The 18,717-nt window shown below is 36.0% G+C and overlaps 1 protein-coding gene across 2 annotated transcripts in view; it reads left to right on the plus strand.

The window, feature by feature from the left end:
- The window catches only part of PRR16 (proline rich 16), a 322,940-nt gene that overhangs the window by 173,680 nt on the left and 130,543 nt on the right, over positions 1 to 18,717 (plus strand). Inside the window, exon 1 of one of the 2 annotated variants that reach the window (XM_066382084.1) lies at positions 5,534 to 5,620. The exons of the other annotated variant lie outside the window; for it this stretch is intronic. The gene's annotated coding sequence lies outside the window, so the exon portion shown is untranslated. Of the gene's footprint in view, positions 1 to 5,533; positions 5,621 to 18,717 lie in introns of those variants that run through there. 2 annotated transcript variants of the gene reach the window in all.

Below are 18,717 nucleotides of genomic sequence, written 5' to 3' on the forward strand. Positions count from 1 at the left end.
GCAGCCCAACTGGCACTCTGTCCACTGAGTCTAATGGCCAGGGAAATTTGTGCTTTTTAAACCCTTCACCCTTTTCACCCATCTTCCCAACCCTCCTCCCATCTGGCAATTATCACATTTATTTTCTCATTGAATTGTAATAAGTCTACGAAATTCTATTATAATCCTATATAAAGGCAAGGCACTCTTAAAGGTCCAGTTCCTTCTCAACATTATGTAGACAGGAGATAATGAAGCTGAAATTTACATCCGGGTCATCTACAGTCTGGCTCCACAGTTAAGCTGTGAAGTACTACTATTCTACACTGTCTCTTACTTCACACACACACAACCCCCACTACACATACACCCCAGTATACATACACCAACACATCCATACACACACACAGCCTATCATGTGATAATTAACGTTAAAACATCTCTACCTCTGTCTGCCTAGCTTTCTATATATCTCTGGAAAAAGAGAAAAGGAGTAAACATTCTCACTATTCAGTTTATGAATTTGACCCCAATATAATAAATTATCTGGTCAGCAGCAAACGCGCCAATCCTAATGACAGTTGTTATTTTAGAAGAATTGACATGCTAGTTTCCTGGATTAAAGCCAAGGTCATAGCTGTGCAGCCGACTTCAAGGAGTTCTGAAGTCATTTTTGTTATTATGAAAAAACAGATTTTTTTCATCAAACTTCAGTATCTAATGACATAACTCAGCATCTGTGCCTTACACTAAATCAAAACAAGCAAATGAAATATAATTTTCATTATAAGTAGCTTATTTTTTGGTGCTTAGCTCTCTTATACATCATGATTACCTATTAACCAATATTACATATTTAATTATCATTTTGAATTAATGTATTTTTATTATTTTAATAATATTTAGTTTGTTACTGGTAGCCTTTTTAACTTTTAACTTTTGAGAAACATAAACATTAATTTGAATACATTTTTAGCAAGAAGATTATAATAATGGAAATAAAGTTCTAAAAAATAGGAAAAACATTTTGCCTCCTTTTATGATATATCAGTGTATATATCACAATCTATTTTCTTCTTTAATTTGACTGACTAAGCTCAGAGAAAAATTCTATACCTTTTTTTTGACAGAGTCAGAGAGAGTGACTGATAGGGACAGACAGACAGGAAGGGAGAGAGATGAGAAGTATCAGTACTTGTTGAGACATCTTAGCTCATTGATTGCTTTCTAATATGTTCCTTAACTGGGAGCTACAGCAGAGTGAGTGACCGCTTGCTCACCCCAGCGACCTTGGGCTTTAAGCCAGTGACCCTTAGGCTCAATCCAGCGACCATGGGATTCATGTCTATGATCCCACGCTCAAGCCAATGATCCCGCGCTCAAGCTGGTAAGCCAGTGCTCAGGCCGATGACCTCAGGGTTTGCGAACCTGGCTCCTCTGCATCCCAGTCTGATACTCTGTCCACTGCACTGCTGCCTAGTCAAGCTATAGATATGTTTTTTTATATGTTCAAAATCCAAAAACCCGAAATGATAATAGCTTTTCTGATCCTCCCCCCTTCTTCACCTTAAAATATCTTCACTTTTACTTTAAATCATTGTTCCTAATTTCAAATCTGTGACATATAAGTCACAGGATTTTTACATTAAGGCATTAACATAGTTGACGCCATATGGAATGAGAAACATGATACAGGTATACATGAATGTTTTGTGAAGGCAGTCCAGAGCTGCATAATAGCTTGGTAACTCACCAATAGCAGCTTAGAAGGCTGCATAACAATAGGAAAGATTGTGCTTATTTATGCCCTAGCCATGCACACATGGATAGAGAACTAGAGTTATATTTAGAATGGTTGCATGTGTCTGTGAATGCCCCACAGGATTGTGGGCCAAATTTAGAACAAGCATTCTATTGCTGTTTTCTTTAGAGGGTAAATTTGGTCAATTCTTTCATCTTTATTAAAAAGGTAGTCATATAGCAGTGTCCAATGACCTCATGATGCTCAAAACAAAGCAAACAAGACAAAGCAAAAAAAAAAAAATGCTTCCCCTGCTCCACTAACTGAGTTTCTCACCCACAAACCGCCATTGGGCTTTAACCCCAAGGTTGGGACAGTTTTCACTTTGCCATTCTGGACATTGGCAGTCTACGAATTGGCTGTCAGTTACTTGGCTGATTTCCTACAGAGCTGAAAGGCAGTGAGTAAGAGAAATACCCATTACCTAAAATTTAAAAAAAGAGGACATTGGAAGTCCAATGCTTCGACCACCAGATGAGCAGAGTAGGGGTAACGATGTGGAAGGAGCAGAAGGGTAGTAACAAACAAATAAATGAAGACAAACGGTGAGAGTGAGAGCTAAACCAAATTTTCATCTAGTTGGAAATTGTGCTGAGGCTGAGCAGATTATATTTAATTAACCTGTTTTCTATATATGCAAAAAAAAAGAAAGAAAAATCCTCCTCACTTCATTCATCCAGCACGTGTACTGAGCACTGAGCTATGTGCCATGTAGTGTGCAACAGCTGGCGAGTCAACCACTGTAACTGCGAGTAACAGCACCTGGTCTGGGGAAAGGTAACCGATTAATGGCCGAGACAAAAGCCATAGTTACAGTGCAGTAGATAAGTGGCAATAGAGCTATGTAACTACTACATAGTCTCTAAAATATGCATGGGAAAGGGAAGAAAAAAATTTTTTTTCTCCTTTTCTTTTTAACAAGTTTTCCAGGATTTCTGTTGTAAGAGAGAACCCCATTTTCAGGGAATATTTTCATAGTTTCACACTGTCATCCGCACGCAGTGTTCTTACATAAGTACACTATCTTTGCAGATAGAGAAGAAATTTAACACCACCCAGGCCTACAGACATCCACCTGCCCTTGACTATGTAGGAACACCTTGGGCATTCTTCTGTTCTGCTTCACGTTCATTCCTGCAAGTGAACACAGCAAGTAGAAGAAAATATCACTGTTTTCTCTGAAAAGCGTGACAGGGACAACCCATCCATATGCAGCTTCATTTTTCATCACCAAGCTGAGGAGAGCATTCACCTGAATCTGGAGGACAGTTTTCAATCCTGACGTCAAGGCTGACATCCCTTGTATATTGATTATACTTAACTGGTTATCCCCAGAACCTCAAACCCAGTATGTTAAATGCTAAGTGCATCTAGTTCGCTACCGTTCCTGGCCCCAGCCAGCCATCCTTTTGCTCTTTAGGTATGTCTTACATTGTCTCCCCATGTACTCCAATCAGAAATGCCAATGTCTTTCTTAGCTTCTTAACTTTTCTTTCCTAAGTAATCACTGAGTCAGTCCTGTTTCTTCTACCTCCCAAACATCTCCACTGTTTGTTTATTCCTTAGTTCCTTCGGGTAGTTGTCAGTTTCTCACCTGGACAATTGGGACAGCATCTTGACTCAACAGTCTCAGACCTGTCAGCCACCAAGTCATCCTTTTGATCTCCAAATCTGGACCCGTCATTTCCCTGTTAAAAATTCTTCAAAGGTAGCCTATTTCCTATAACCCTGGTTTTCAGACCTGTTTTCAGTATGCAAAATCATCTTTCAATGATATTTTATGTAATATCTTAATTACATGGAGTCGATTAGATGTGAAATTCAATGTGTTGGACAGGGACGTAAGAGAGCCATGATCTCAGATAGTTATCCCCATTATGGCTTGCTGGATGACCTAAAGTACCTCAGTGTTTCTGCAGAGCAGAACAGAATGCAGCTTGAAAGTCATTGATCTATAGAAAAAATTATAAGCTCCCTTGGGTTACCTATAAACCCTTAATTAGCCACCTGTCCAAGCTCATTTCCTACACTCTGCATCTTTGCACTTCGTTCTGCAGCCACATTGAACTATTGCTACTTCACAGGCTTGCTGAGTTCTAACAAGTCTCTCTGTCCTTGAGCACTGGCCCCTCTGTCCAGGTTGTGACCCTCTGGCAAGAACTCCAAGAAACTGACTACTCATTGTCTGGATCAGTGAGTATCATCTGTTCTTTTTCTTTTCATTATTTAGAAATCACATTTAATGGGGTGACAATGCTCAATAAGAGTACATAGGTTTCAGGTGAACATCTTTATGGCATTTGAACTGCTGATTGCGTTGTGTGCCCATCACCCAAAGATCATTTTCCGTCACCGTATATTTGTCCCTCTTTACTGTCCTCCCCTCTCATTCCCTCCCTCTGGGTAGCCACTTCTCTTTTATCTATTTATATGAGTCTCAGTTTTGTATCCCATCTATGTGTGAAATTGTATAGTTCTTAGCTGTTTCTGTTTACTTATTTCACTTAGTATAATGTTCTCAGGCTCTAGGCACACTAAAACTTTCCTTTTCTACGTTTCCCACTGCATTAAACCCTCACCTCTATAGTTTATTGCTCTGTGACTTTTGTGTTCACATCTGTTTATCCAAGATATTGAGGTCTCTAACTGGGTCTTCATTGTTGATTTTTCAATACCTGCCATCATTTTCAGCCTATAATGGGTCATTAATAAAAATTTGTGACGTGAATAAATAACTGGCTTCTTGAATTTTTGTAATTAGAGTTAAATTGATTCCAGAGATAAACACACTCTTCAAATAGTGATATGTTATTTGATTTTTTAAACAGAATAAGAATTTTAATATAAGTTTGTTGATAATGAAATTGTTAAAAGCAACAAGAGACCTATAGGTAAAAGGGAACCAAAAACATTTAAAAACCCATTAGATCCATATATTAGTTGTAAAACTGTTTTGGCTTCTTTAGCTTATTAGTAGTAAATTTAAGGCATTAGAAAAGAGCCTGCCCAACTCCAGACCTTCCAGAGTTTCTTTTCTCAATGCGATTGTACTGTGAGCTCAGGTAGTTCAGACTGAGTAGTGTTAGAAAGTGGGAACATGGTTTAAGAAAAAAGATTCATTTGTTCTTTTGTTTTAGTCACAATGCTACAAATTTTTGATAAAGTGAATTGTAAAGTATGCTGGTAGTGATTTATCTCTTTTTAATATTAAAGTACTGTTTTATATTAAGAACATGATGAATATTACAGAATATGTTCCCAAAGTTTAAAATGGACCAGTGAACCCTCACTATAAGCTCAGAAGATGCTCTCTTTTTCCAAGTAGGGCTTCAGTAAACCTATATGAAGTGGTGGAGGTGGGAGGAGGTAGCCTTGGGGCTAAATCATTTTATCTGAGGCCATAGAAATCCTTGGTTAGAACTCAGAGACCTAGATTCCAGACTTGTACATTCTTTTTTTTTTTTAGCAAGAGAGAGACAGACAAACAGAAGCAGAGAGAGGAACAGACAGGTAGAAAGGGAGAGAAATGAGAAGCATCATGTCTTCATTGCAGCACTGTAGTTGTTCGTTGATTGCTTTTTTATATATGCCTTGAACAGGGGGCTCCAGCCAAGCCAATGACCCCTAGCTCAAGCCTGCAACCTTGGGCTTTAAGCCAGCAACCTTTGGGCTCAAGCCAGAGATCATGGGGTCATGTTAATGATTCCACACTCAAGCCAGATGAGCCCACATTCAAGCTGGTGACCTCGGGGTTTCAAACCTAAATCTTCTTCATCCAAGGCTGACGATCTATGCACTGCACCACCTCCTGGTCAGGCTGTACATTGTATTACTAGCTGTGTGAGTACTTGGACCATTTACTTCTCTAATCTTCAGTTTCTACTTTTGGAGAATAGGAATGATAATAACTTACTTCTAATGATGATTCATTGAAATAATATACATAAGGTACTTACTACTTTGTTTCCTACTGCATTAAACCTTCACCTATGTTTCAATTCCAGACACAGGCTAAGCCGTCAATAAATACTGACTATTATTTTTATTTGACTCCAGTATATGGAATGTCATTCCCCTAGAAAGTGCTGATCTTTCTGATCAGCAGGGTTTCTGAGGAGAAAATGCCAAAGGAAATGCCTAAGTATGTTAAGAACAAGAAGCTTGGACAATGTCAAATACATATTATAACAGACAATGTTTAATTTTGTTCATATTTATAATAAAGGAGCCTGGTGGGATTAAAGATGTATAGGGCCAATAGATAGCACCGGTGAGTGTAAATGGGAGTACAAACTGTGTTTGCCTGAATATTTAAGAGGTAGCCATTGCATTTACACCTGAGTCAGCAGAAAATTGAATTACATATTTTCATTTACTGTAGCCTCTTGGGTCAAAATATTTCATAAACTTTAAAGCTGAGACTAGGCCTGCCTCGTTTTTTATGATGCATGGTCATATTCTTCATTTGGCCTGGCATTTGGAAAGGCATTTCAGTTTCTTTCTTTAAGTAATGGATGTTGCATGTATTTCTCAGATAGAACATTGTCATTGAAGGTATTTCGTATAGTGAAATATTCTTGCTAGTTTATATACATCAGTTGGTTTATATTGTGAGTTCATAAACCATATGGGAATTTAAATAACTTGAAATAAGACCTTTGATAGAAAGGCTTCATACCTGACTTTCATTTATGGTTAAAAGATTCATCTCAACAAACTATGCATCTAAAGCCAGCTGTTAACTAAACCCAAGTATTTATTTATCCCTGTGTCTCTCTTCTGACTACGTGCCTGGACAACATTTGTGTGCCTTGTCATCTCTGAAGAGTGTTGGATATTTTCAACTTCTATGACACCAACACCTTTTATATTCTCTTTAAAATTGCAAATTTGTTGGCTGTGTTTATAGCCTGTTATGGAGACAAGACTTGAATCCTTTATTTGCTAAAGGAAAGATTAATGGAAGTGAATATATACTTGCCTCTGTGTCTTTCTATGTCATCATAAGTGTTCGACCTGTGTATGGTAGCATTATAGAAATGCTATTCTAGTTAAGCTGAAACTTTAAGCCCAGTACTCTGTAATGCTTAAAAGCTTGAATATGTGCACATATACACATGTATGTGCGTGCATGCACACACACACACACACACACACACACACACACACACACATATACATAGGCAGAGAAAGTATAACAGATAAGGAATTTAGTTGAAATGCAACTTTAATTTTTCCAGCCATTTTTTATCAATTATTATGAAGAAAAGTCAAGCCAGATAATATAGAATCTATGGAGATGAAAAAGATATTTCCCATATTAAGAATGTTTATAATCTAGTAATATGATATATAAGTATTTGCTGCAAATTACTAGATTATAAAGGAAAAACTTAAGGTCACTTAATAAAAGGTTTAGGGATGAGTATGTCTATGGGTACTGCAGAGTTGGGCAGGCCAGCAGTGCAGTGAGGTCATCAAGAGCCAAGATGCTTTCATTGCTCCATTTTGTCATTCTTGCTTTTGGTATTAAGCGCACTCACTCTGGAGACTGATTATCTGCAGTTACTCCCATGCATTACATCTTGACTATCAATGACCAGAAGAAGAAAGACATACTATGTAATCTTGTGGTTACCTTTTCTCAAGACAGCGTTTTTTTGTTGTTGGTGGTGGTGGTGCTGTTTTTCTGAAAACAACCTAGCAAGTCTTTCCTTTTATGTCTTTTTTTTTTTAAACAGGAACAGAGAGAGAGTCAGAGAGAGGGATAGATAGGGACAGACAGACAGGAACAGAGAGAGATGAGAAGCATCAATCATCAGTTTTTCGTTGCAAGACCTTAGTTGTTCATTGATTGCTTTCTCATATGTGCCTTGACCATGGGCCTTCAGCCATCTGAGTAAGCCCTTGCTCAAGCCAGCGACCTTGGGTCCAAGCTGGTGAACTTTTGCTCAAACCAGATGAGCCCACGCTCAAGCTGGCGACCTCAGGGTCTTGAACTTGGGTCCTCTGCGTCCCAGTCCAGTGCTCTATCCACTACGCCACCACCTGGTCAGGCTCCTTTTATGTCTTATTGCCCTGTGTGGAGGCCATGATTTATTTAAACTTATCATCTGAGATGAATGCATGTTCAGGCATTATTCAAAATCTCCAAAATAGAAAGATAACTTCAGATTGAAAAAATATATAATGCAGACCAGTTGTGATAAATATTATACAAATATTATTAAAATATGAAAAAGCATGAGATTTAGAGACAGGAAGAAAAATGACCACTGGATCTTTCTGGTTTTGAGAGACAGTTTTGTGTTTTTTTTTTTTGTCAAAAAAAAAAACTTTCAGTCATATGTTTTATAGATTTTAAAAATATTATAATGTATTTGTCGTCACAACTCTCAAAATTGAAGCCAATTTTATTTATGAGTATTTGTTTATTTTCTGCTGTTCCCTTTATACTGGAACTTCATAAGGTTAAACCAACATCTTATTCATAAGTGTCCATCTTTTTTAAATGAATCAAAGAATGAATGCATAGTCTTGGAAAAGTTGTAGGATTTAGCAGGCAAGGGGACATTCCAGTGAAGGGAACATTACTAGCAAAGTCAGAAGTCAAGAAAGCTCAGACAGCTGGCTGAAACTTGGGGTGAGTAGAGTAGAAGAGTGAGAAACTCTGCAGGGGTGATAGAGGGTGAGATGCACAGATTGTTTAGTAATCATTAGAAGAGAACTAAATGTTCCCGAGTTGGATGGTGATGTGCTAACAACTCTGCTTTAAAACAGAACCTTGGCGATGTCAGATTGACTACAAGGGCAAGAGTGGGTATGAGACTGCTGCCCAGAGGCTGTGTCAATAGTCGGCCCGTTATTGTAATTCTGATAGGGGTTAGCAAAGGAATAAAAGTGCAATAAATGCACATCTAGCAATTTTACAGATGAGAAAACTGAATTAGCAGTGGGAAAAGCAAGAGAAGCATGACAATAGAATTGTAGGTATAAGAAGCAGGCATTGCATGTTGTTTGGCTTTGTTTTCAGGGAAAGTGGGTTGCAGATATAACATGTGGTGAGAAAAGGCAATGATTCTTATAGGTGGATACAGTTCTAGACACCTGAGGCTGCCATGTAAGAGATGTTCCATACTGAAAATTTTATAGAATGACAATAACAGTAATAAAATTTATATTAAGTGATTTCTTAAATACTAAAGTGAATTATAAATGATTATAAGAACTTCAAAAGGAATTTAAGGTTAGGAATGGATTATATTAAGATCATGACAGAACATGTAGAGGATGATAATTTTAAGGAAATATATATTTACTACGTTGACAAGTTGCGCTCCACAGTTTAATTGTTGTCTAATGTGTGTCTTGGATTTTAATGATATATATTTGTAGGCTAGAAGAGAGCTTTATGATGGCGTCTAGTAATCCCTCTTACTTTCAAATAGATGACAATTAAAATATTCTAGATAAAATTGGCTAAGTTTTTGAAAAGAGTTTAAAAATGAAGAGATTTCATAAACAAGGCCACTTTATATTTGAATGATAAGTATCAGTTGCTGCCAGTAAATTTTCCTGTGCATTATACTTCAATATGATTAATCACTTATGTTTGGTCGGTGGCTTGATAGACTGACTGTATTTGATCAGTTCCTTTGAATGCTAAGCCTTAACTAATTGAAGTCCATTATAATGTCTCCCTTTTGGTTACTTCTTTAATAATTCCAGTCTCTAAAAGAGTTATTCATCAGTACAATTTTAAAAAAAATCTATAATTGTTTTTGGCTGACCTCTGAACCCTCTTTAAAAGCATATAAACCTTTTAAATTCTGTATAGCATAGAATATGTTTATGGCCTTTGTGAAAGTATCTAAGTGTCATGCCTCACTTTAACAACATTTCCTAAAGGATTCTACAAACAACTACTATTTATAGTTAACATAAGAAAATTACCAGATTACATAATTTTGTTTATTTGTTCGGGAGAGATTTTGAGATCTTGATTTAGAGGCTATCAGAGAAATGAAACTGTAATACATGTACATTTAGTCAAAATGTAATTACAGAAATAGAAGTGAGAGTTCTTATTGCATTAGTAGACACAGCACTTTGGAAAGGAATGAGTTAGCAATGCACTGAAATTGGAAAATCAAGCAATGTATAAGAAGTTTTAGGAACACTGCTAAATATGTTTATTTAGGTTTCTTTTTTTTTTTTTCTTTTTTTTTTTTTTTTTTGTATTTTTCTGAAGCTAGAAACGGGGAGAGACAGACTCCCGCATGCGCCTGACCGGGATCCACCCGGCACGCCCACCAGGGGGCGATGCTCTGCCCCTCCGGGGCATCGCTCTGCCACAACCAGAGCCACTCTAGCGCCTGGGGCAGAGGCCAAGGAGCCATCCCCAGTGCCCGGGCCATCTTCGCTCCAATGGAGCCTCGGCTGCGGGAGGGGAAGAGAGAGACAGAGAGGAAGGAGAGGGGGAGGGGTGGAGAAGCAGATGGGTGCTTCTCTTGTGTGCCCTGGCCGGGAATCGAACCCGGGACCTCTACACACCAGGCCGACGCTCTACCACTGAGCCAACCGGCCAGGGCCTATTTAGGTTTCTTATATGCAGAACTTCTCTGAGCTTTGTCATGCTAATAATCAAGGTAACTTTACAGGGAGAGTTTAGAAAATGCAGAACTACTTTGTACTTATTAGGTGTTTTGTATTTTTGCAGTGGGGATACATTGCCAAACCTGAACCTAGGTGTGCACTATAAAAAACAGCTAATATTTACTGAACATCTATTGTAACTTAACACTTTTCATCTCACTTTACTCTTCAAAATATAACATAGAGCTTTACCAATTTTTTTTTTAATAAACAAGGATTTCAACCTTAGATTAAGTAATTTCCTAGTGTAGCAAGTGGTAAAATTTGGGTCAAACGCATTTCTGTCTCCCACCAGCATCTTCTGCTTTGCATTTTTTGCATACAAGCTTTATATCTCTACATTCTGAGTGTGTCAGACTCACACAGAAGCTTCAGAATTTTTATATCTATTTAGAAGCTTTCTTCCTGAGAGATGGTTGATTGGAGTGACATTGTTTTTCTATTTTCCTATCAAAGGAATATAAATCTATGTTATGTTTAAATGAATCAGTGTTATGTACAAAGTTGAAAGTTTCCCCAAAACAAGTATTTTTAAATGAACCAACACTGTCATCCCAATAATTTTTTTTTAAGAAAAGAAGAACCAACACTAAAAATTTTGTTTGGGGAGAGGAGTTAGAATAGGCAAGGAGGAGAGTTAAATATGAGGTTGTCCAGTGCTGTGCTCATTAATGTTTAACAACCAGCTCTCTAAGAAGGGGAGGGCAGAACACTGGTCTGTAGAATTTGCTTATATTCATGGTATAAATGCTCCCACCATGATTTATTTCAAGCTACCAACCTGATGTCACTGGATATGGAATTGGGCAGGGATGCATTAAGCAGCACACTATATGTAGAATTTCTACCATACATAATAGTTACAAATGACCTCAAGAACATACATAATTGTAAAATATTAGGAAGTGATGAGTTTTGAATATTTATTACATTTAGTTTTTAATATGATTAATTTTAAGTTTATGTAATTTAATTTTTAATAATGACTATGTTTAACAATAGGCTCACAAATTCCAAAATTTCTTAGCAAATAGCTCTTTCAAGGCAGTGTGGACTACCTGTAGAAGACCTAATTTAAGTCATGCAGTAAACAAACTGTTTGGAGAACATTTTAGCTCCATCTCAATATAGTTTTCGCCTACTTTTTTGAAGCTTAGTATGAATATCAGTTTTAATAATGGAACTTGATAGTGAATTTTTCTGGGAAGATTTCAATACATTTCCTGACAATTTAAATTGAGTATTCATATTTATGTTTTATAACAGGGATGCCCCCATGATTCAAAATTAGCGTGAAGATCAAGAGTCATATTGCCTCAGGGATGAATAAAGATGCCAGAATTTGTTTCTGACAATCACTGACATTTCTAGTACTACTGACTATACAGAAGTTAGGAGTTATCCAGCATTTTATTTTTACTTTAATTCAAAAATAAGGATGAAAACTGGGTTTAAGCATAAAGTGAAGAGATGTAAGTCCAGCCTCTGGCCATTTGAGAAGTACCATAGTTTCAATTATTGAGTGGCGTTTAAAATTGAGGGTAGATTATATCATTTACAATATATATAAAATTATGCTGTATAATGTAATAAATATAATAAAATAAACTGTGTTATTTTCTGGGTTGTTAGATTAATAAAATATTTTACAGGAAATTCTTGAGACTTGGTATAGACCCAGTCTAAGACTATTTCTATAGACGCACACTGATACAAAGATTAAGTTAACGTACTACAGCATGGACGAAAGTAGGCTTACAATTGTGAGTACACAAAGCCCAGTTTCTTCTTGTATTATATATTTTTACATACAAATAACTATAAACCTACTTTTGCCCACTCTGTGTTTTGAGTCAATTTAGAAGATTCTGTGCGAAAAAAACATGTTTACAACAGTGTCTGCCTTTTCTGGATATCTACATGGATATCATAAATTAGATCTGTGATAAATGTCCTTTTGTATAGATTTCTGTGTAGTAGAGTAGTTAAGATAATGGGGTTTGAAGTCATAAGCTTGTTATTTTCTACTATATATTATTTTCTTCTAAAGAGTAGGATAGGAGAGGGAGAAAAAAAGGGGGTAATTTTGCAGTGGAGAAACATGACAAACTCTACCTGAAGTCAAGTGATTCAGCCTCACATCACCAGGGATAAGTCATACTGAGAGTAAATACCCTGTATGTGACGTGATAACAATGGCACTTCACCTCCATCCACTGCCTTCTTCCCCAAAATACATTTCCTTAGTCTAACCAGGAGGAAAACATCAACCAGATCCCGCTTAGTTGACATTTTACAAAATACCTGACCAGTAATCCTCAAAACTGCCAAAGCTATGAGAAACAAGAAAAATCTGAGATATTGTAACAACCAGGAAAACCTCAGGAAACACGATGCTTAAATGTAATGTGGTGTCTTAAATGGGACTGTAGAACAGAAAAAAGAGAGTAGAGAAGACTCTGGAAATCTCAAGAAAATACAAGCTTTAATCAATAGTAATGGTCCATTAATTGTAACTAATGTGCCGTACAAATTTAAGATTCTAACAACAGGTAAAACTGAGTGTGAGGTATATATGGTCATTCTCTGTACTATTTTTATAAAAGTTCAACAAATCAAAAATTCTTTAAAAAGTAATTTAAAATAAAACTCTGTATTTAACAATGGGGAAATAACTTACATCCTCATATTTAGCCAAAGAAGCTAGACACAAGAGTGCATATGGGATAAGATTCTATATTTATGAAGTTCAAGGATAAACAAAACTATTTCATGCTGTTGTAAATCAGGAAAGTGATTTCACTTGGGCGAGAGAATGGACCAGATGGGGCACAAAGGATCTTTGGGATGCTGATTATATTCAGATTCCTTAACTATATGTTGGTCCCCATGGGTACGTACGTTCACCTGGAGAGAGCCCATTGAGCTGGACTCAGGATTTTTGTATTTGTCTGTACATATGTTAATACTTCAATAAATTTTTTTAAAAATCAGTGGGATTATTTGATTTTGTTAAGTGACATTTGGACTACATAGATTATAGATTTTTTTAGCACTAAACAGTAAAGTGAATTTTATGGGAAATGATTTAAAAGAAAATAAAACATAAGGAAAGGTACAGTATTAAATCATAAATGTAACACGTAATTATTATGCTGGGAAATTCCGAACTGACTCTAGGATGGGTCAAGCATCCCTCCTGCACTTTCCTACAGAGCTCTTATAAACTTATTGTTATACGTACTTGGTCATTATATTGTAATTATAATTTTTAAATGTCTCTCCTCTTCAAAAGAATGAGATCAGGGAGAGCAAAAACATTATTTTATTTTTTCTCTCTCCAGTGCCTAGCATATGTTCTGACAGGTTGTATGTGATCAGAAATTATGATTGGTAAAAGTGATATAAAGATTGAATATATGCATACTTCAGTAAGCATATACTGTGTATATGCTATATATATTTACTGTTTTGAATGTGTTCTCATAGTATGTTTGATAATTCTCCCTACTCATTCCTTTCTTTTATCTTCCTGTTAATACCTAGAAGTTGATTTTAGGATATTCCCAGTTGATCTTACAGTGTTTTATCTTTTCCTTTTCTATTTTCCATTTCAGTCATTTTGTTAAACTTTTTGGAATTTTATCTCCCAACCCTTTTACTGGAGTTTTAAGTATGGTAATAAAATGTTTAATATATGAGAGCCCTGTTTTATTTTTATTACATATTTTATAGAACGATATTTCTTTTTAGTGGATGCAGTATTTTCTCTCTACCTCTGAAGATATTTATAATTGTATTTGAGATTTACCTTTTCTCTCCATTATATTTCTTCTAAATTCTTTCTCCCTGGTTTTCCCCTCCTAGACTAGTAGGGGTGGGAGATAGGTTAAGACTTTATTTTAGCTTTAGAATTTTTCTGAACTTTTCTGGAGCAACAGTTATGGGTCAAATAATATATTATGTCTAATTTTGTCTTCTCCTAAAGAGTCCATTGTCTAGTTTCCATGTAAAGGAACAGAGGTTGAATAGAGGTGGGAGTAGACCATTTCAGACATGGAGACCAGTCTCTCTTGCTGTGTAGAAGTAAGAAAGGACATGCTCTGGGAAGTGCTTATAGTTGCGGTGCACAGTGCAACTGTAGGAGTGATAAAAGATAAAGTTAGAAAATTAAGCAGAGACCAGATCACGGAGGGTATTTTCATTTGGATTAGGTTTAACTGATGGACTGGCTCTTAAAAGACCAGGAGTTTAAATGAGTTAGAAGTCTTCATTTTTTTCTCATATAAAGGAGGAAGTATAATGTATGTTCAGTGTGCATCTTCCATGTTCTGGTCCAGCCACAGGGTTAACGTTCCAACCAGCAGAAAGAAAAGTGCAGCAGCTCACAAAACTCGTCCCGTTAAGGGTATGTACTACCTTCCATTGTCTTGGACTACATTATATGTCACATCCACTAGGTGCACAGGAGCCTAGAAAATGTAGGCGTTGAAGAGAGGATAATCATGTGTCCAGTAAACTTTCATGTGTTCTTTTGCTGATGGAGGAAGGAGAATTTGTAAGGGACAATTCACAATCTTGCATAAATGTTTAGAATTTATCTAGACACTGGGGATGGTCCCTGAAGAGGTTCAAGCTAAGGACTTTTTTTACCTTAGGAAGGTCCCCTGGCTGTGACATAAAGGATAAAGTAAGGTGAGATTAAAGGTGGTCTGAGCAGTTAGGCAACCATGAGAAGCACCTACATGTGAAAATTGTAACATGATATGGCTCTGTTTATAAGTCTGGAGAGAGAACATCCTGACTTGGTGACATTAAAGGACTATGCTGATGTTGATTTTTTTATCTGTAGAGTAGTACATTTGATTTGTAATTATTTATAGAAGTATATTCACCCTAAACCTAGGTCAAAGAAATGGCAATCAATGTTCTTAATACCCCTTCCTAAATCTAGAGCCTATTGGTCCTATTTATATATTTCCTTTGTTTCTTTAAGAATGTATATTGTGATATTTTTTTATATAGGCACATACACATGGTAAAAATTTAAATACAAAAAGACATACCAAAAAGTATGTATTTCTTTACATTCCAAGTATATTTATTTTATATTCCAAAATCCTAAAACATTATCAGTCATATAGTTTATCCTACCATTTTATGGAAGGTTTTATATACAGAGCATTCTCTTAAAAAGTTGATGTGGAGAAGTCTGCATGTACTGCATGATTGACATAGAAAAATCAAGAAGCTGTATGTTTATTTATTGATTTTAGAGAGAGAGGAACAGAGACAGAGAGAGAAAAAAACCATCAATTTGTTGTTCCACTTATTTATGCATTCAGTGGTTGATTGTTGCATGTGCACTGACAGGGGATCGAACCCTTCACCTTGGTATATCAGATAACGCTCTAACCAACTGAGCTGCCTGACCAGAGCCCACAAGAAGCTATGTTTTTAAGCAACAGAAAAAATATGGAACAGTGCATCTAATAGGATCAAGTTTACTATGAAAAAATTTTAGGAAGGTTCACACACACACACACACACACCCTTATTTTTTTTGAAAAATAAATTATTTTCAAGATTTACAACATAGTTGTTTGACTTAGACATTTAGTTGTGTACACAAATGCAGCATAACAAGGAATATTGGGACCTAGGTTTAAATATGCAATCTATTCATTAGCCATATGCTCAAAAATGGGACATAAATATTCTGTCTCTAAAGCTAGTCTCAGTAACACCTGCTCTCCCCAATATTTTATAATACAAGCAACACTTTAAATTGAGTGTGATTTTATTATTATAGATGTGCACATTTGCATTATTATTTTCATTTTACGTATACAACATGACTTTAAATGCAAGCTAATTACCTGATCTAGTGCTTAATAAACTAGTGAGCGTCTTTCAAGGTGGAGGTGAAACTTACTGTGTTAGAATTTTGGAAAAATGATATATTAGTCTCCAACTTAGAATCTTCATAAAGGATTTTCATAATAACCTTTATCCCAGTGTGTACACTGTTCTGTATTTTTGCCACTGCTTAAAACTACAATATCTTAATCTCCCTGTGTCATCATATCGGTACATGCCGACCTTTCCATCTGAGTTTATTCAAGAGCTGCACTGTGTATCCATCCATGCTCTGTTGATGTTGATGAACATTTTGTTTTGTACTTCTTTTTCAGTTTGTGAGAATTTGTTTTTTTTCTTATTCTTTTATTCTTACAGTGTTTAAACAAAAGATACTTAAATTAGCATTCTCATGTAGATAATGAGAGTATAAATATATTTACATGCACATACATATATATCCAATGGTACTTTAGTGAACATGTGTGAACCTTAGATATTTAAATACATACATATATACACAGATAGGGTGAAATCCTAGTGGTAGAACTGAGGGCCAAATGGTATGTTTATTTTTCATTTTGATGAATTTAAAATTACCCACCAAAATTTTTATACCATATGTTCCTACACAAAGACTTCCTACTGCCCCAGGTGGGTAACATAAATAAATGCATTGAGCAGCCTGTGCATAAGGAGTTAAGCTACTTGTACTGAGACCAAGCAACCTATTTATATTCCTTTTAAAACACTGGCTACCAAAGTCTCAAAATAAAATGCCCCCTTTGGGTTACATGGTTGCCAAGCCTATATTATAAATGTTCTCACTTTTGTATTACTCTCATTGAAAAAGGTTTAAATAAAGTTGAGCAATATTTATATTCATGGGTTATATTTCTGTCTTTATTTGTGAACTTTTCCATTCCCTTTTTGAGCTTTGACAATGAAGATGATGAGGGCACAGGTGTTGCAGATCCAATGCCAGTAAAAGAAAGAAAAATGTTGGGATAAAAAAAAACAAGATGTATGAGCCATCAGTGGAGTCTGAGTGTAGACAAGAAGTTGGCAGAGAAACAGAAAATTTCAGAAACTTCACAAGGCAAAAGGACTATGCTTCTCATTGTTCATATTTCGCTTTAATTTTCATTGATGTACCAGCCTTCCCTCATAACTTTGCTTATTTATTGTTTATGTTAACTCTGGCCTGTGGTAATAATGACTGCTCAATAAAGTCATACTTAATAACATAAATGCTCAGTTTCTGTGAGTGTATATATTAGCTTATTCACATTAAGTCTATAAAATTTACTTGTACAAATAATCAAAGGGATGGAAATTTATCAGGTTGACAGGAAGTTCAATGGATGGGTTTTCTTCAAGTCAATAATTGATTTTTTCAAAAAACAGATTTTATGATACTTCGTAATTTAGTGTGTAAAAATTATGGGAGGAGGTAGATCTATTTAGTACAGACATATATAGAAGCTTTTATAAAAAGGATAGGAAGGAGGAGACATAGTAGTTTAGTAGTATTTGAGGATACAGTATGATGCTTCATTTTCCCCCCCTAATATTTATCTATTTAATTTATAATCTACAAACTCCGGGATGTGATGTATGGAGTTGTCCATTAGAATGCCATAGTATCAAACATAATACAACAAAAACATGCCCCTTGCTAATGCAATCTGGATGCTAGTGAATTTGGAAGATTGGTTTTCATCCTCAACCTAACCTGCACTTTTAAAGAAAGTGCTCAAATCAAGAGGCTGGATATGGAGGGATGTGTGAGGCCCCTCATGGGGAGCCAGGCAAGTTGAGGAAAGTCTTCATATGTTTGGTAGTCATTCTTTCTAACTTCCTGGATAGAGAGAGGTGATCAGACAGGTGCCAACTAACCGGGAAATTTCCAAATTACAGTACCGTCATTATCTAGGAAATCCCAGTTAGTCTCGGGACTCAGGCTTTTCCCCTTCTGTATTTAAGACATTGTAGAAAGCTGCCACCAGGTGGAGCTAAATTTTAGTTGGGACTTGATTGACTTGGATAACACAGTCAGACTCATAGACTTCCAAACCAGCTAGCTGGTTACACTTGTCTAGTTTAGTTCATTATCCTTAAAATATTATTACCACTTTTTCCACAGATTAATCTCTTGGACCCTACTTGATACATTATGACAGAGCTTTATTGTACTTTAATTTCTGCTGACTAAAAATCTGCAATTATACTAGCACTGGACATCATGGAGGAAGAAGTCAACCAGTCAGACAAGTTAAATTATGTAATTAATTTAAAGAAATATATTTGTGGGTTTGGGCTCCGTTTTCTGTTCACTTTTTAAAGCACTTTTTTTTTTTAATTTTGTAAGGGTGAAGGGTGGAACTATTATATGAAAAAAAAGTTGAATTTTTCTTTCCATA

The sequence above is a fragment of the Saccopteryx leptura genome, chromosome 4 (assembly GCF_036850995.1).
Source record: "Saccopteryx leptura isolate mSacLep1 chromosome 4, mSacLep1_pri_phased_curated, whole genome shotgun sequence".
NCBI classification, from domain to species: domain Eukaryota; kingdom Metazoa; phylum Chordata; class Mammalia; order Chiroptera; family Emballonuridae; genus Saccopteryx; species Saccopteryx leptura.